This window comes from Schistocerca gregaria, chromosome 3, assembly GCF_023897955.1.
Source record: "Schistocerca gregaria isolate iqSchGreg1 chromosome 3, iqSchGreg1.2, whole genome shotgun sequence".
NCBI classification, from domain to species: domain Eukaryota; kingdom Metazoa; phylum Arthropoda; class Insecta; order Orthoptera; family Acrididae; genus Schistocerca; species Schistocerca gregaria.
Window position 1 is genome coordinate 342,234,547 of NC_064922.1, and position 20,503 is coordinate 342,255,049.

General features: G+C 44.2%; 1 protein-coding gene and 1 non-coding gene across 3 annotated transcripts in view; one reads left to right on the forward strand and one right to left on the reverse strand.

The window, feature by feature from the left end:
* The window catches only part of LOC126356040 (uncharacterized), a 979,035-nt gene that overhangs the window by 792,310 nt on the left and 166,222 nt on the right, over positions 1-20,503 (reverse strand). The window lies entirely within an intron of this gene.
* On the forward strand, positions 15,380-15,580 carry Trnac-aca (transfer RNA cysteine (anticodon ACA)). The gene is made up of 2 exons: positions 15,380-15,416; positions 15,545-15,580. It is a non-coding gene; the product is annotated as a tRNA-Cys (tRNA).

Consider the following 20,503-nt stretch of genomic DNA (forward strand, 5'->3'; position numbering starts at 1 on the left):
GGTTCCCGGGTTAGATTCCCGGCGAGGTCAGGGATTTTCTCTGCCTCGTGATGTCTGGGTGTTGTGTGATGTCCTTAGGTTAGTTATGTTTAAGTAGTTCTAAGTTCTAGGGCACTAATGACCTAAGATGTTAAGTCCCATAGTGCTCAGAGCCATTTGAACCATTGGAACTATTAATTTTGTAGTTGTCAGTACACACCAATTGTATTTACCGGCAATGTTTATAAAAAACACTACAGACGACAGAATGCTGCAGCGAAGCTAGCGCTCCATGTGGCAACATGTCACAGTGCAGTGAACAGAAGACAAGCGACGTCTTTGATTAAATGTACAGCGAGGCCCTAGATTTGATCAAATATTGGACGACATTTGACAAAGTTCCCTATTACACCATCCAATACCTTTGACAAAGATATTGGACAAAGATATTTGACAAAGAAATTTGATAGTGTAATACGGGCCTAAGCAAACACCTGTACCGAGTTAACGACAATACAGTGTGTACATTAAGTACGGGAACACTTTCAGTTACGTATTGCACAACAACCAGACACTGTACAGATATCATACATATGTCGTTTTAAGAGAAACTCTGGAAGTTTTTTGTTTCATGAATACCGCCACAGCGTAGTTTGGCAATTTGCCGATAGTCAGCGCTAGTCAAAAACATGGCGAGTTCAGGTGCGGAGCGAGCTTTTTGTGTGTTTCAGTTGGACAAAAACAGGTGTGCTACAGCTGTTCAACGGATGTTTAGAACCAAGTACGGTATGAAGCCACCAACAAGGAAACGACGGGTTGCTTGTGCCCGCAAAGAGAAGCGGATGTCGCTGTTTGAGTGAAGTGAATGTGGAGCGCGTACGAGATAGCTTCATGAGGAGTCCAAAGAAATCTGTGCGTCGTGCATCCCGTGAACTCGAAATGCTCCAGCGACAGTGTGGGAAGCCCTGCGACAGAAGCTCAATGACGACGACAGAGACAAGTGTTTTGAGCTTTGTTCGCAGTTGCGACAATTGAATGAGAATGGGGATGGGGATGGCATTGTTGATCGCTCAATTTTTAGCGACGAAGCCACTTCTCACATTAATGGGAAAGTGAACAGGCATAATTGTCAAATCTGGGGTACAAAGTATCTACACGAATGCATTGAATTTGAACGTGATTCATGAAAGGTAAATGTTTTTGTGCCTCGTTACTTCGAAAACTGTACGGGCCATTCTTCTCCGCCGACAGCACTGTCACTGGATATTCCTACTTGGACAGGTTGCAGCAATGCCTGATGCCTGAAATGCAATCGGACTCCCCGTTCATCGTTCAGCAGGATGGGACTCCACCCCAGTTTGATCGTGAAGTTCGTGGGTACCTGAACACGAAGCTGCCGCATTGATGGATCGCCCGTTCTGCAGAAGGGGACAGCTGTTTGATGAACAGATATCACACCGTGTGACTTTTTACTGTGGGGACACATTAAAGATCTGGTGTATGTACCGCCTCTACCACGTGATGTAGCAGAGCTCCGGGTATGGCAAGAATTCGACTACCGTATTGACGTTTGCCGGGTCGCTCATGGTTCGCATATCGAATGTTTGAAGAAAAAAAAATCAGGGTCTCTCTTCAAAATGCAATATGTATGAAATCTGTACAATATTTAGTTCTTGTGCAATAAATAATTGAAAATTTTCCCGCACTTTATGTACACCCTGTATTTACATCGACAGATACAATATTAACATCGGCACCAACTAAAAACAGCTGTTGCTGTATCAGAAATATCAACAAACGGGGCACAAGTATTATTATATGAACAAGGGGATGTGCCAGTATTTTGCTGAATGAGAAAGGAGACCAACTGGCAAAGAACGCAGCGAAGGACGAAATACAAGGGACCTGCAATCCAGCTGGGCATCTATTCGCCGTGGTCAGAGATGTGGCCACAAGCGAATAGCAGGAGTGCGAAACCATGTAACTTCATTGGCAAAGGGAACAAAAGACACTTCATAACGACAATCGGCGGAGTGAGTTTAACTCACGGTTGCTACTTTATTTGTTCTAAGTTCTAGGCGACTGATGACCTCAGAAGTTAAGTCGCATAGTGCTCAGAGCCATTTGAACCATTTGAACTTTGTTTGTCACAGACACAAAAAGGAAATTACTTGTTACTGCACAGGTTAAAATGAAATAAGAACTTCCCTCGAATGTAAAATATAAACATTTGTTACTCGCGGATTTATTTAATATTTATAACCGACCGGTTAGTGTGTGTGTGTGTGTGTGTGTCTACAGGGTTATTACAAATGATTGAGGCGATTTCATAAATTCACTGTAGCTCCATTCATTGACATATGGTCACGACACACTACAGGTACGTAGAAAAACTCAAAGTTTTGTTCGGCTGAAGCCGCACTCAGGTTTCTGCCGCCAGAGCGCTCGAGAGCGCAGTGAGACAAAATGGCGACAGGACCCGAGAAAGCGTATGTCGTGTTTGAAATGCACTCATATCAGTCAGTCATAACAGTGCAACGACACTTCAGGACGAAGTTCAACAAAGATCCACCAACTGCTAACTCCATGCGGCGATGGTATGCGCAGTTTAAAGCTTCTGGATGTCTCTGTAAGGGGAAATCAACGGGTCGGCCTGCAGTGAGCCAAGAAACGGTTGAACGCGTGCGGGCAAGTTTCACGCGTAGCCCGCGGAAGTCGACGAATAAAGCAAGCATGGAGCTAAACGTACCACAGCCGACGGTTTGGAAAATCTTACGGAAAACGCTAAAGCAGAAGCCTTACCGTTTACAATTGCTACAAGCCCTGACACCGGATGACAAAGTCAAACGCTTTGAATTTTCGGCGGGGTTGCAACAGCTCATGAAAGAGGATGCGTTCCGTGCGAAACTTGTTTTCAGCGATTAAGCAACATTTTTTCTTAATGGTGAAGTGAAGAGACACAATGTGCGAATCTGGGCGGTAGAGAATCCTCACGCACTCGTGCAGCAAATTCGCAATTCACCAAAAGTTAACGTGTTTTGTGCAATCTCACGGTTTAAAGTCTACGGCCCTTTTTCTTCTGAGAAAAAAAAACCGTTACAGGACATGTGTATCTGCACATGCTCGAAAATTGGCTCATGCCACAACTGGAGACCGACAGCGCCGACTTCGTCTTTCAACAGGATGGTGCTCCACCGCACTTCCATCATGATGTTCGGCATTTCTTAAACAGGATCGGTCGTGGTGGAAATCATGATCAGCAATTCATGTCATGGCCTCCACCCTCTCCCGACTTAACCCCATGCGATTTCTTTCTGTGGAATTATGTGAAAGATTCAGTGTTTAAGCCTCCTCTACCAAGAAACGTGCCAGAACTGCGAGCTCGCATCATCGATGCTTTCGAACTCATTGATGGAGACATGCTGCGCCGAGTGTGGGAGGAACTTGATTATCGGCTTGATGTCTGCCGAATCACTAAAGGGGCACATATCGAACATTTGTGAATGCCTAAAAAAACTTTTTGAGTTTTCGTATGTGTGTGCACAGCATTGTGAAAATATCTCAAATAAAGTTATTGTAGAGCTGTGAAATCGCTTCAATCATTTGTAATAACTCTGTATTTTGCTTATTTAGGAATTAGTTTGTTAATCTAATATGCGGAGCACTTGTGATTTAAATTGTGGAAAGACAATCCTGTAAGTCTGAAGTGGCTGTATTGGTATACCCAGAGGCCAATTAAAGGAAATAGAAGATTAATTAAAATATAAAGTATAGAACGCACTGAGTGGCAATCTAAGAGTGTGCAATTTTATATGTTTTCTCTGTGTTTGCTCATTCTTTCACTTGCTTGCTTAGATACTGACTCAGAATTCGGCTGTAGGTTAAAGCCAGACGAAGAACAAATAGCCGAGTGGCAAAATTGTCAAGCTTAGCATAGTCGTCTGTAGCACTGTTTCTGAGAGTAATCGGTCCTGGAAGCCATTAGTTAAGAATCGTTTATTATTCTGCAATAGCAATCTGGACAGAACGTTTCCGTTATAACGCTGTTGACTTAATTCAGTCTGAGTCAACTTAGGTTCAGCTGTAAGAGCAGTCCCGTCGTGATTAAGAACAACAGCAAAATTCCAGTGCGAAATATTATTCGATACAGTGACGTGCACAAAAATGAATTATTTGTGGGACTTCCATTTTTGGCGCCCGCATCTCGTGGTCGTGCGGTAGCGTTCTCGCTTCCCACGCCCGGGTTCGATTCCCGGCGGAGTCAGGGATTTTCTCTGCCTCGTGATGTCTGGATGTTGTGTGATGTCCTTAGGTTAGTTAGGTTTAAGTAGTTCTAAGTTCTAGGGGACTGATGACCATAGATGTTAATTCCCATAGTGCTCAGAGCCATTTGAACCATCCATTTTTAGTGATGTTTTTCGGTGCGAACAGTACAGTGAAACACGTTTCTTGATGCATTCCTTAGTCAGCTTTTAGTAACGAATATACAGGGTGACAGTTATTGAACTACACAAAATAAAATCGTTATAACTTCCGAATGGTTTGCGTTACGACGTTCAAACTGAACGGTTGGTCACGGGGCATAATCGAATTAGTATGCGGATGCATTGTTTGGTTTAGCGACGAAGCCCACTTTCATTTGGATGGGCTCGTCAATAAGTAAATTTGGCGCATCTGAGGGACTGAGAATCCGTATTCGGCGATCAAGAAGTCTCTTCATCCTCAACTGGTCACTGTCTGTTGTGCAATGTCGAGTCACGGAATAATCGGTGCGATGTTCCTTGATGGCTCGGTGACTACCGAACGGTAAGGTTTTGGAAGATAATTTCATCCCCACTGTCCAAAGTGACCCTGACTTCGACAAGATATGGTTCATGCAAGACGGAGCTCGACCTCATCGAAGCAGAAGAGTGTTTGATGTCCTGGAGGAGCACTTTGTGGAACGCATTCTGGCTCTGGGGTACCCGGAAGCCACTGGCAGGGGCCTCGATTGGCCACCATATTTCCCGGATCTGAACAAATGCGACTTCCTTTTGTGGGGCTATATTAAAGACAAGGTGTTCAGCAATAAAAACGCGCTAAAAACAGCCACTTAAGAGGTCATCGACAGCATCGATGTTCTAACACTTCGATGGGCCGTACAGGATTTCGCTATTCGTCTGCGCCACACCATCGCCAATGATGACAGGCATATCGAACACGTATTAACCTAAATATGAATACCTGTAGTGACGCTTACATGTTGAATAAAGTGTGTCCACGTCGTAGATTGTAATTAATTTACGTTTTTTTCATATAGTTCAATAATCGTCACCCTGTATATAAAAGTTCGAGCTTAGAGCATAAGGAATAGTATGGTACGGTATGATATTATTACAGGTGCTGAAGAGAAGAGAAGCAACTGCAGTGGGCACTTCTGTCACACAGTACTGCTGAACTGATATATACCTTCTCGATTTTCAGTCAAGAATGGGGTCCTTTTTGAAAAAAGTCTGTTTCCTCGGAGCGGCAAAGGCCACACTCCAAACTACGTTCACACTTCAGACAAATAGAACACCTCGGTTCATGAATGGGATAACTCCATTTTCTTCCGTAAACATTTTTTAATGCTCTGTAAAGGAAAAAAATGCGCTTCTTACTTTTATGTCTACAATGTAACAGTTAGAGAATTACTCAATGTATGTAAAGACAGCATGAAATATCATGTCTAGATTTTTTTAAATTAGTTTTTTGTGTCGTCTGAAAAATTTATAAAATGTGACTTATCCCCTTCTTGCACCGAAGTCTTCAAGTAATTGTCGTGCTGTTCCGCAGGTTTACTCAAAATCGTTTATTGACAGACTGTTTAATTCTCTGTAGTGCAACACTTTTGAAATCAATCCAATTCAGGATCGCCAACCTCGCTTTGACCCGTAACGCAGGTTAAAATTCGCACTACTCCAAAGTCAATAATCAAGAGCCTTGTAAATATCTAGCTGATTTCAAGAAGATCTGGCCACTAGACTGGAACATGTACACCAGCAACAGTTTATACACAGTCTCCCACTGGCTCGTAGCAGCGCCCACGACTTGCCACCTCATCCACACGATTTCGTGATCTCCAAAACGGCCGACAGTCAGCCTCCAGAGTCGAATGTAGGCACTTCAAACGGCCATTTTCAGCTAACGCTAATAACACTTGCAGTAAGGTGATGATTCCTCGCAGCACTTCGAAAAGTTTCATTTCGACGGCTGTTGGGAAACTCTGGCCACCATGGACAATCACAAGCCAATCACAAGCACTAGCACTGTAGACTCTCTCCACAAACCACTTTGGACATTAAGGGAAACACCGGCCCATCTCCACTGTGGAGAAAGATCGCCCCCCACCCCGCCCCCCACGCCCTCTTCCAAAAAAAAATCCCGATTCCGGAAACTGGTCTTAACACGAAACAACCACAAGGACGAGAACACAGGCGCTGCTAGGATATATCATACATTATACCTTGAACAAAATTCTTCAGAGTGCAGGAGCGACGCCCTGCTACACACAAATAAAATACTTTCCGAAATTTTAACCACTATGCATCGCTCTCCTTCCGGATGTTAAGAATGATGATTTCTGACTGGCGTCTCAATACAATTGTCATCCGTCAACCAACGTCAGTGGACAGTCGTTGAGTTGAGAGAGGGTGTGGTTCTATGGATGGTCATATTGCTGGTGAAGGATCCGGCAGAGCCAATCTACCATTCATTATAGGTCCTACACTTTATAGAGAATGTAAAGGACGAGAGTGATAACTGATGACAGCAATTCATTTTTTTAAGCAAAACTGTCAGATCATCGCTGTCTCTTGCGATGTGCTGACGGAGACGACGAACGATAAGTCCATTACTTACCACATCACTTCATGTGGAACTGCCTGGATCTCTTCACTGATGCGTCGCCTCGGAGTCCCTAACCTGGGGAGACGCAATGCTAACACTCGGCTCTTGCGTCCCCCCCCCCCCCCCCCCCCCCCCACACACACACACACGGAAGGAAATCGCAAGCATTCGGATCGGGGATTTAGCTGCCCACAATATGACCGCAATCGAGAGATGATTCTGCCCGGGGAAATCACACAAAACGTTGCCATCGTATCTCGAGCGATATGTGCAGTCGCCCCGTCTAACAAGAAATAAAACTGACGTCAAGACAACGCCCTGTCTGTAATTCAGGGATCAGTCAAATCGTCAGTAGCCCTCTTGTGACGTTCTGAATTCAATGTGGCTGCGTTTCCGTGACGATTGTCAGAAAAGTACAAAAAAAAATGTTCAAATGGCTCTGAGCACTATGGGACTTATCATCTAAGGTCATCAGTCCCCTAGAACTTAGAACTACGTAAAACTAACTATCGTAAGGACATCACACAACACCCAGTCATCAAGAGGCAGAGAAAATCCCTGACCCCGCCGGGAGTCGAACCCGGGAACCCGGGCGCGGGCCCGGGAACCCGGGCGCGGGAAGCGAGAACGCTACCGCACGACCACGAGCTGCGGACAGAAAAGCACAGTCCAATAATACTGGAAGCCGAGAAGCCGCACGAAACCGTGACCTTTTCGCTACGGAGTGGTGTTTCGTGAAGCTCCTGTATATTCCGATTACTCTAATATCGCGTGTGTTGCTTATTAACATGTCCTTTCACTGGGGGGCCGAACCGCACACTAACCTTGTGTTCGATGTGGGACGGCGGTGGGATGGTTGGACTGCTGTGGCCTGTTGTGGGGTTGTGAACCACTGAGGGCTACGGCGAGACGAAGCTCTCCGTCGTTTCTAGGTCCCCGGTTCAATACACAATACACAGACTCATTCACAATCATAATTAATTTGCGGATATCATCCCACGCTGATGGGGATAACCGCGGGTAATCGACTTATATCAGCAATACTGCGGTCTGCAGGCATTACTTCAACATTTGTAAGGCCCAGGTTCAGCAAAGTCTGCTTCCTTCTTGCCTTCTAGCTACAATCGCATTACTAAGAGCTCTTGTTTTTGTGATAAGCATTGGAGTTAAAAGTTACAGAGGGTTTGTACATGGTTCAAATGGCTCTGAGCACTATGTGACTTAACTGCTGTGGTCATCAGTCCCCTATAACTTAGAACTACTTAAACCTAACTAACTTAAGGACATTACACACATCCATGCCCGAGGCAGGATTCGAACCTGCGATCGTAGCGGTCACGCGGCTCCAGACTGCAGCGCCCAGAACCGCACGCCCACTGCGGCCGGCTATAATGACCTGTTAGGGCTTAAGACTGTGATATGCCCTGATTCCTAGTCTTCCAGGGAATTTCGCAGTGTGCCTCTCATACCTCATTTGGAAGCACAGCACCGAACACTGGTGCAGACAACTCATAAAAAGTAGTAGTACTGGTAGCGATATTCAGACCAGAGACATCGCGCTTATGAAAGTAAGCGGTTACTCGCTCAACTGCGGACTTCTTGCATATTAGCGACAATAGAAAGTATATACGAACGCCTAAAATTTTCAAACTCGATTTTCTCGAAAACGGTTGACAGTTGCGTCTCTGTGTTTACGCATGTTGACGTCATAGTCGTGCCTACACACCCTGTCAATACGAATCAACTCGGTGAGGGGAAGTTCGCTCTGAGTCCTTCTTAGCGCTCGTTTATTGTCGCACATCAGCGATTTACTCCCACCCCTTTTTAACGCGCGGCGCGCTAGCTTGCACGGCAGGGTGGTGAGCCACACCCACATCGTATCGACGCAGCGGGTTCGCCTGGTATACCGGCCACACTTATTCTAGTTTTTAGGTGGTTTTCCATGGTCATTAAGGCAAATGCTGGGCTATTACACAATATCCGCTTCAGAAAATACTACACACAAACAGATAAAATACGACAACAAACAGAACACGATTTACACAGTGATGATTACACCACTTCTGTCCGTCATGTTAACGGTGCTGCATTAGACCACAAAGTTAAAATTAAATTATATAAAATTTGCGATATCCCGAAAACAGAGAAATCATGCGACGGATAAACGCTTGAAAGTGTCCCACATTAAGAGTAGATAGCAGAGGTTTACCAGAGACCGTGCACAGACTGTCTAAAAATGAAAGCTCATGCACTTTCCAAAAGTAATATCCCGTTACTATTGCGGGTCATGACAAAGCGTGTTTCTTCTATTCTAGAAGAAGCAATAAGGTGTTCACTTCTACTGACTGATTTTATGGGAAAGACGAAAAACTTATACAGGATGCCCGAATCAGCATTAGAACACGCCCCCCCCCCCTCCCTCACACCACAGCATACGGAACCACGGCATTAAAAACTGCATCACCTAGCTTGGCCATACTAAAAGGAGTGATGAAGTTGCAACTTAAAGAAAATCATTCGACTTCTTCAGCGAAACGACGTCGTACACGAACACGTAAAATCAGTGTTGGGGAAGACGAATGGAAGACTTTTGTAATTGCTAGATAGGTTCTGGGAAATTACAATGCACCTGTAAAGGAAATCGCAAACTATTCCCTAGTGTGACCAATTAAGTTTGACAGTAGACAAAGAACGAGTTGCGAGACGCTCTGCTACGACCGTAATAGGTCGTTATAGCCCTTCTGAAAGTGTATCAGAGACGCTCAGGGAACTTACAATAAAAATTCCTGGTAGAAAGGCGACCTAGTTCTCCCGAAACCTGTTGGGTAAATTGAGAGAATCTGTATTCTGCTGCCACTGTCTCAAGTCTTTCCTAGGGATCATGAGAATGTGATAAATGGGAGTAGAGTGCGTACAGAAGCATACAGACAAATATTTTCCCTCGCTCTATGCACGAAATGAATTGAACAGACAATTGCTAAAAGCTGTATGAATTACCCGCATGCACTTGTGCGCCCACAAACCGAGAACTCTTGTCATTTACACACGTTCGAATGACAGAGGAAGTAGCGACCGCTACGGTCGCAGGTTCGAATCCTGCCTCGGATATGGGTGTGTGTGATGTCCTTAGCTTGGTTAAGTTTAAGTAGTTCTAAGTTATAGGGGACTGATGACCTCAGATGTTAAGACACATAGTGCTAAGAGCCATTTTTTTGATAATTATTCGGAGAAGATAGGCTTTGAATTGAGACAAGTTAATGAAAACTTCCTCCGTAGAGTTGAATGTCACGTCGCACAGATGATGCAGTCACTCTAAATAACCTGTCGTCATAAATGAAGTTTAAAATTAGAGACAGTTTGCTTTGATCCTTCACGACTGTTTGTCATCATATATTTGAGGAACAGTTTTATTTTTATTACTTTCACGGAACAGAAGATTCACTATATTATAGAATCATCATTTCGGAACCTATTTTCACTTTTATCATTTCGCGTTAGCCGCGCGGGATTAGCCGAGCGGTCTTAAGTGCTGCAGTCGTGGACTGTGCGGCTGGTCCCGACGGAGGTTCGAGTCCTCCCTCCGGCATGGGTGTGTGTGTTTGTCCTTAGGATAGTTTAGGTTAGGTAGTGTGTAAGCTTAGGGACTGATGACCTTAGCAGTTAAGTCCCATAAGATTTCACACACATTTGAACATTTTTTGAACATTTCGCGTTAAGGCACACACACAAGTTCGTTTCTGCCTGCGGCAATGGACAACATAGTCCCGTAAATAAATTAGACAGTTGAAATACTCCAGTTCCAACCAAGGTTTCAAGACGTTCATTATGGATGTAAGGCAAATGTCGGAATTGGTAATACCTTCCATTCGTTTTCTACTGGGAACGCCTCTGTCCTACTGCCAGCACGCCTAGTATTTGGGTGAAAAGAGCCGACCCTATATTCTGGTTTAGTCTCCCTTCATCAATAGATCTAATTCGTTTCAGTAGGAATGTTGTGGCGCTCAGTTTGATACCGACGGATTCCGCTAGGTCACGCCGCGGAGTTGAACGGAGCGGGCTTCCGATACCAACCGACAGAGAATGATATGAGCTAGTCAGTTTCTGCATCTCATATAGTGCGGTTTTTCTCGTCAGCCGGACGCGGTGGTCTAGCGGTTCTAGGCGCTCAGTCCGGAACCGCGCGACTGCTACGGTCGCAGGTTCGAATCCTGCCTCGTGCATGGATGTGTGTGATGTCCTTAGGTTAGTTAGGTTTAAGTAGTTCTAAGTTCTAGGGGACTGATGACCAATGAATCCTTACAACTACGGACGCTATCGCCGCGCAGACTGTGTCAAGAGCGCCGCTATCGCGCTGCAGTACTACGTGTCGACAGAGGTGAACCTACTACAGCGCCTTTGTTACAAACAAGTGGCCGAGTCTTGACTTTCGCCAGTGCTTGTTCTACCGGAATGATTCCTCAGTTCGCGAAACAAGGTCAGGCGACGTATAGAGGCCGGCCATCTCATTCATATATGGAATGAGTAAATTTATGATTTCGCTAACAAGGGGACCCTCCATACTGTAAATCACGGATTTTGATGCGCTTCAAATATGTTGTAGAGGCACTTGCCCTGAGTATCTGACTATTCGGGTTTATAACGACGGGCCTTGGTTTTTGAGAAAATCGATTTTGAAGTTCAGTGCGCGCTTTGTATACCAGTAACATTACATATGTTCCGAATACGTCAGCGTAGCGCAGCGGTGAAGGTTCACAGCTACCGCCCTGGAGGCACCGTCTTCGCATCCTGCTCGTGTACCTCTTTTTTCAAAATCGACGGAATTTTTCAGTTTTATTTCAAAGAATATCTACAACAGTGTAAGGTGTGCGAAATTATAAAGATAAATTCAGTTGTTAATTTTTTTTTCATATTCATTCCGTTTGTGGTTCGCAGTTGGAGTTCCAAATATTCGTACAACGGTCGCTTCTTGTATTACCTGAAATCGATCTCCGCCCATTATCATTTGAATACCGTTAGCCGTAACGGGAACCCCAGCTCCTAGGCCAATGAGGATGCGAGTTGCATTCCTTTACCTTCGCATCCGACTACAGCGTCAGTTGCTCGCAAAGCGTCTCTAGTGCCGTGTGTTAGAAAAATTCTGTGAAATGGAAAACCAAGTGTTTCTGCAGTAGTGCAGCCAGAAGAAGATCCACAAGTAGAGGAGTTGAACGTAGAATCAAAAGGACAACCACAAATGCCATTAAATACGCCGAAAATCTACTCCGCGATTTGAATCTCGTAACGAATACACCGCCTAGCGTGATCTCTGCCAATTCCGTTGCAATTGGCGATGAGATATGTATCGCAATGCAGGATCTCTTGGACGAAAGGCAGATCATTCTTGATGATGAATTGATAGATTTAAACGAAGAAGATGAATTGGGAGAATATGATGCGAACCACAAACGGAATGAATATTTCAAAAAACAACTAAATATATAATTTCGCACACCTTACACTGTTTGCTGATATTCTTGTTGCTATATTGACTCTTCAGTATATCAAATGTAATGTTCAACCATTTAAATATGTGCGAACGTAGATATACAGTGTACACGATGTGTTGATATTTCGCATGGTGCTAAGATTTTATAATATATGGAATAATTACTTTATGAGTAGCTTCTAGTGGTGTCATGTATCAATCATGTTTTCGTGCCCAAATTTTTTGTACTTAGCAATTAACAAAGTGCCCAGGAGAATAACCGTTAAGAAAAATACTACGCAAATGGGATGCACGCTTGTATGGCGATGGCCCAATGGCAACGAAGTAAAAAAAAAGTTTGTGCTCATACTTTAAATGTTCCGGAAATATTAGTTGGCTCTACATTGCATGAGGTATAGTTATAGACATGACACTACCATTACGACATTGCACAGTCACTCACGGAAGGCTTCTCCTGGCGATGATCTCAGCAAGAAGACCGAAACGTTGAGGAGAACATTTTCTGCTATTCATTTAATAATCCATTTTTATTCATTTGGACGTTTATTTTATAAACAGTGTCATAGAATGCGTAGTGTTATACACGGAACTTACGGAAACTAAACAGAATAACAGAACACAGAGCGAATAATTGGCAGAATATAATGAATAATGAGAACAGAATCACAGAATATACTACCTAGCAAAGCGAAGTGAAGACCTGGCTGGCCAGGGTAGCAGCGCCGTAATGTTTACGCCCTAAGAAACAGGGACAGGAAGTAGTAAGAGTTTCTGTGCAGGTGGAGCGGCGTCACACGTTACACATCTTATAACGCCAAGACCCTGCGCAGCACAACAATTTAACATTAACCATTGCTTCTGTTTGACAACACTCCTCGCACATCATCACTTCGAAATGTGTATTAACCCGCGTTCCGCTGAATAAACCACTCGTCGCTTTAAGCCCCGTTCTTCGTAAAGATGTAATATCGAATGTCTCGTTCGCACATGAATGGTTCATCAGAGCACATTTAAAAACCAAACTCCACACGCAGAACAACTTTTCTCAGTTTCTTTGCGACAAGAGCTGTGAAGTTTACATAAACTTGATATGTAAGTATACTGTTCGTAACGTCGCAGACACTGCTGCCTAGTAAAAATTATTAACATCGCCAACTGGATAATTACTGAGTGTACTGTGTTCCTCTTCCCTGAAGCTAGATACCTGAATCCTACTCCGCTCAGCTCCTTGTCCCTCCTGCAGTAATTTGCAGACGATATGCTTTTAGTTTGTTTACGCGTTCTGTTATCTTTCCGGGCAGTATTGTCATTTCTTTTCGTTCTTGACCTTAATACGTCGCGGCTAGTCATGAACATATTTTACGCTTCACATCCCCTGCTTGAAAACGCGCACTATTTTGAATGGGAAGAACGTGGCTGTAGCTAGTCTCGGGAACAATATAACTCTCGCTACGTCCAGTTCCACGGTTCGCTTTGTCAAGTATTACTTCATTTTAGAAATCATTAGTGAGCACGGAAAGGGGAAGGTGGCGGCCGGCATTCTCTGGGAACAGTTTGTAGAATCGCGCCACGTAAGCTCGCCTGAAGACATCATTATCGTCTGACAACGGCACTGTAAGGTTATGCCGTCAACACATGCGACGAAGCAGCTAAGGTTGGCGTGCACGCAGACGGTATATCCAACGTCACGAGACAGCGCGGGGCTCACGAAAAAAATGGGCGCTGCATCGAACGTATGACGTCACACTAGTCAGCTTTTCCGCCGTATTTTGTGAACGCTCGGCTCCGAGCAATGCTTAAGGGAAAACAGTATGTAATTGTTAAGATTCCTACTGAAGCTCTTAGCCGGCTCTGTGACCGAGTGGTTCTAGGCACTTCAATTCGGAACCGCGCTGCTGCTACGATCGCAGGTTCGAATCCTGCCTCGGGCATGGATGTGTGTGATGTCCTTAGGTTAGTTAGGTTTACGTAGTTCTAAGTCTAGGGTACTGATAACCTCAGGTGATAAGGCCCATAGTGCTCAGAGCCATATGAACATTTTTACTGAAGGTCTTAACTTTGTTGAGTGCTATCGAGAGCTCGCACGCATTATTAAATTAGTATGAAACAGTTACCAGATGACTGCTGGTACTCTTTAAGACCTGCAGTGTCACGTGCTATAACGTACGCGCCACGACCTCGGAAACTGGAAATTTTTGGTAAGGTATTATGGGACCAAACTCTGAGGTCATCGGTCCCTAAGCTTACACACTACGTAATCGTAACTTAAACTAACTTATGATAAGGACGATACACACGCTCATCCCCGAGGGAGGACTCGAACCTCCGACAGGGGAAGCCGCACGTACTGTAGCATGACGCCCTTAGACGCGCGGCTACCCAGCGGCTACCGCCTTTACCCAGCGCCGTACACACACGGAACGAGCTGGTTAATGCCATTTTGCGCTCACAGCGCTATCCAGCGGCAGTTGGCCTTACTTCGCTCGCAAGCCACACAGTTTAATCATGAAAATGAATGCGCGTAGAATTCCTATGTTTAGCTCTATTAAAAAGCACATTTCCTCCCATGACCACTTACTGGTCATGTTGTTCTGTCTGTGGTATACTTTAATAAAAACTTCAATGCATGTAAACTTCTAATAAGACAAAAAGGAAAGATACATGTACATCAGTAAGGACATTAGCTTATAAAATTTCACCAGATCGAATAAACTCACTTTTGACAGAGAGCGCACTTACATTTACAGAGCATCAACAACTTTATGTGGTATTTGTTCTTTCCGACGCATCCGAAAGAACACACACCATTGTTGACCCTGCACATGAAAGAACAGGCGCAATAAGTACTTAAAACTAAAGGCGAAGACGGCCAATGATCTCTTGAATACAGACGCAAACAAGGCTCGAACTCAAGGTAATCGGCTAAATGCCGCGAGTAATGAGGATAATGGGCAAGAGGCACTACATTCGTACTGTGTGCGTACGTTGAGTAGTTAGGTCTGGCGGGAGGCGCGCTTGGGCAGTCCGTGGTGTTGCGATGACCACTGTGTCCGGATGGCTTAGTGGTCAAAGCATCTGCCTACAGCCGGAACAATAGCTCAGCGAGCTGCCTGCCCTCTGCTACAAAAAAGAGTGTATGCATCAACGATAAACTCGCACGGGTGTCATGTGAGTTCGTCCGGACCACATGCAACGAACAAAAAAAAAAGTGTTCGCAGAAGACCTGGGTTCGATTCCCAATCCGGCACAAATTTTTCAACTTTCCTCATTGATTTACGTCAATACCCAATCGCAGCCAACGTCTGTAGTTCATTTATGTCTTGTATTTTATTTTAAAATCTTCTAAAGGCTTTGATCGCCTAAATGTTATTAACTGACATTTAATTGTAAAAAATACTCCGAAGATTGGCATGTTTTTCATTAATCTTCAACGATCCGGTGCCATAAACACGCGAGTTATAACTAGATACGACGATTCTTCAATCACTAATATAGTGTTTTCCGTCATTTTATTACTACAAACAGTAACCAATAACGATTTGTTTTCGACATCTTCAATGTGCTAGTGAAACGTATAAAATGAAACCCGCCGAATACGGGGTTCTACTAAGCACGACAAACACAGTACGACGCTCTCAAGTTCTGTCTGTGGCGTAGGGAGCGTTCTCGCTTCCTATTAGTTCTACTTTACGTGGTACTTGGCCGAAATATCGCAGAACTCATTTTGTGATTCACGTGAGGAAATGGCTCCTCAGCGTGAAATAGCAGGAAGTGACGTCGCAACAGTCGTAGGAAGCCACGTCAACGTTACCAACCCGTCCCGTGTGCCCACGGCATTAGAGAGGGCAGCGTTACGTGGCCGGTGCCTGTGATGCGCTGGTCAAGGTTTCGAGGGCAGCGAGTTCCCTGTTGAGCAGCTGGGCGTGCCCCCACCTGGGGACAGGCGCTGTCGGAAGCGTGACCGGGTCACGTCGCGCCGCGCCGCCCCGCGCCTCCCACGACTTAACGGTGCCCAAGACACGCCCCCCCCCCCCACCCCAAACCGCCCACGCGTCACCGCGGGACACGTGCGCTGGCGTGCCGTCAGCCGGCAGGCACCAGTCGCCTAGCCCAGCCACGGTACAGGAATACGTTACCTCCAAAGAAAACACTCCGACGCTTTTCAAACGACCGACCAAACATTCCTTTTCGCTTTCGTCCTGGATTACCCTGGCGAATGTCGTAATATTTCCCTACAGAAGGCTACAACCAGCATACTCTCCAGTCATTCCTTTCAAATACGATATACGACAACCTTCAATTCACAAGAGTTCCTTCAAACGTGACGTCATTTTGACGTCATATGCTGTTATCGAAGATAGCAGGAACTGCTACCGACTTTCGTTAGCGATCGATGCGAAACACCATATTGGATTCCGTAATTTCGTATTGTAACTTGCCTGTTTCAAGTCAACGACGCATCGGATATTTATTAAAACATGACGTCTTGCCACGATATGCTGTAATTAAACGTCACAAGATGGCATACTAGCAGTTAAAGCCTTCAAGAGCTATAAGGTCCAGTACAAAAATTCACAATTTCGTCAGCTCACCGTTGTGTAGTAATTACATGCGTAGAGTACTGCATTCGCATTCTCGCTTCTAAAGGATTCTGGGCTTTTCTAATTTAATAGAATTATGTTCTGTAATATTCGATGTTTAGGTACACGTAAGAGTGTTCTCTCTCTCTATCTCTTTCTCTCTCTCAGGAGTGAGTTGTCATTGCCAACAAGTTACAAACTTAAGTATGAAACAAAGAAAAGTAAATGATTATTTAAAATACGTTTAACATCTGGTCAAACAAACTACCACTCTGAAGAAGAAGCCTAGAAAAGACTGGCGCTGTTGCAAAAGAATTAAAAAGTAACTTAGTCTCAGCCATCTGTAATGTATAAAACAGAATTTACGAGCTAGTTCTCTTAGGATACTTCTTTTAAAAGCTAACATCTTCAATTAAATCTTTAAACGCCAATACTACATTTTTCGTCATTCTGTTACAACAAACTTTACCAGTACCGACGCGTTTTCGAGAGATCCTCGTTTATTCCTTGGACATAAGATGAATGAGCGGATGCTTTAATTCGTCTGCTGCTACCTATCCTGTCTAATTACAGACCAGCTCCTGAAATTAGTTTCCAGAGTTTCTAATAATTTTGGTGAGACACCTTACTTAAAACTGTCGAATACATACGTGACTGGATTCAGTGCTGGCCGGCTTCACCGTTTTTTGCTTTAAATCAGTAAAACGTCTCACTTTCTGGGCTGATGAAGGCGTATTTGGAAAAAAAGGTTTGTACAACTGTTTCAGTATCTTTCGGCATTAATTATTGCCAATATTTTAACATTTCCCTTATCCACAGCCCAGTCCATATGAATGTAGCACTTAAGACATTTAAAAACAACGTTAACTTCGAGGTCAACGTTTCTGTCGTAATTCTCTCTGCTTTAGGTGAATTGCATTATTTTGAACGTCATGTTCGCCTCACGCCGACCGATCATAAAAGTCGATAGACAGTTCTTTTCGTCTTCGATACACCATGTGACGTCAAAATGACGTCAAGTTTGCAGAAAGTCTTCTGAACTGAAGGTTACCGTTGCAGATACACACAACCCATTCCCTAACAGGCTGACACCTTACGGTGTGCGGCATAAGGTAAATCGAGTTTTCTATTCCAATCGTGACTGTTTAGCAGCGAAACCGACTGTCGCTAAGCCTCCGTACAAGGCCGAAATTGTAACATTATTATCGTCATGATGAACTGAAGGTTACCCTTGCAGATACACACAACCCATTCCCTAACAGGCAATGGGTTTCCTCTTAGCAAGACGTGGAATCCTGTATTATCTCGCATCAAAATTGAACGTTCTTCGGTGCGGTCCTGAGTGCGATTTATCGTTGCCACCAGTGTTCTACTAAGGGCGGCGCCACCGCCCTGTCTTGGAGAGCAGCAACCGTGATGGGCGGCGCGTGCGCCGTGTGGTGAACGGTGGCCTATGTACGACGTCGATTTGCAGCCTGGCGTCAGTTCTTGGCGGGACTCTTCAGCAGAAACAGCATTCTCCTGAAGATGCGACCAGTTGGATCGCCGGAATATCGAGTCAAGTTGATTTTAGGATCCGGCAACAAACCCGAAGAGACTTTCAAGACTTGTTACGCCAGGAAAGCGTACGTAGTAACGTTCTCGATATCTGCTATTGAAAACTGCAATGCCCACTTTTCTCTTCGCTCTCACGCTTGCGTTCAGAACTGCTTGGGTCTGTCTCGTTTCTTTCCCCTGCAGTGTTAGTTGTAACACGGCAATATGGACAGGATTACTAACAGGAGTTGGATTGTGTGCATCTCACTGAAAACAATGGAAAAACGGCACGTCGACGATACGCTGAGCTGTTACCGCAGCGACGGCAATCACGTCACAGTACCTTTGTATATGAGGGTTGTTGCACTCTACACCTACATGACAGCTCTGTAATTCACACTTAAGTACCTGGCAGAGGTTTCATCGAACCTCCTTCAGCCTATTTCTCTACCGTTACAATCCCGAGCAGCGCGTGGGAAAAATGTACTCTTTAACCTTTCCGTACTGGCTATGATTTATTTTATTACGGTGATCAATTCTTCCTATGTAGATTGGCATCAATAAAATATTCTCGCACTGAGAGCAGAAAGTTGGTGACTCAAATTTGGTGAAAAGATCACACCGCAAGCAAAACCGCCTTTGTTTTAATGATTGCCAACCCAAATCTCTTTATCATATTCGGTAACACTCTCTCCCCTATTTCGCCATGATATATGACGAGCTGCCCTTGTCTGAACTTCTTCGATGTCCTTCGTCAATACTGTCCGGTAAGGTAAGGAGAACATACCGCACAGCACTATTCTAGCAGAGGACGGACATACGTAGTGCAAGCAATCTCTTTGGTACACCCGTTTGCAAGCAATCTCTTTGGTACACCCGTTTCATATTCTAAGTGTTCCGCAAATAAAACGTAGTCTTCGGCTTTCCTTCGCCACAACATTATCTACGTGGTCTTTCCACATTTAGTTGTCCGTAATTGTAATTCCTAGGTATTTAGCTGAATTGGCAGTATTTAAAATTCTGTGATATATCGTGTAACTGAAATTTGACGGATTCCTTTCAGTACTCGTGTCGATGATCTCACACTTTTTCTTATTTAGAGTCAATTGCCACTTTCCGTCATATAGACGTGTTGTTTAAATCATTCTGGAATTGGTTTTAGTCTTCCAATGACTTTACTACATGATAAATAACACTACCACCTCCAAACAATTTAAGGGGGCTGCTCAAATAGTCTCCTAAGTCGTATATATAGAGTAGGGACAGCGGAGGGCTTTATAGCACTTCCTTGGGGAACGCCAGAATTCTGTTTCACCCGGAATAAATTTCTTTTATTCCACTTTAACGGTCACAAACTTGTAGGTCCTCAAACTACCGGTTTCGGTCAGCGATGACCATCTTCAGATCTGTTTTATAAAAAACATGTCCTAATATTACTGGAGCCATAGTGGCATCGTCAGACGATAAACACAAAATCAGCTCCAGCATCGTCATAAATTTAGCATTTGACGATGCCACTATGGTTCCAGCATATTACGACATGCTTTTATAAAACAGGTCTGAAGATGGTCATCGCTGATCGAAACCGGTAGTCTGAGGACCTAAAAATTTGTGACCATAGACATGAAATAAAATAAATTTATTCTACAATTTCGGATCACTGTTCAACTCGCGACCATGCCGCAGTTTGTAGAATATGTTTTACTCGATGAATTTCCATCTGTTACTACGAACTGTGACTTTTCTGACAGGAAATCGCGAATCCATTCGCACAACCGAGACGAAACTCCATAGGCATGCTATTTGAATAGAAGTCTCCTGTGTGAAATCTAATTAGGCTATTCTCTGTTTCGTATTGTTAAACGTTAGGTGACTGCGTGTTACAGTCTTTTTCACTGTTGTGAAGGTATTTTTACAGAAACAAAGGCATTTGTTGTAATAAACCGAACAAATCATAATTACGTAATTTTTTGTAACGAACAATCGGAGATGACGGATCCTTCATACTAAAATACTCAGAAAATTTCCATGAACAACCCTATATCCGTAGCATGAA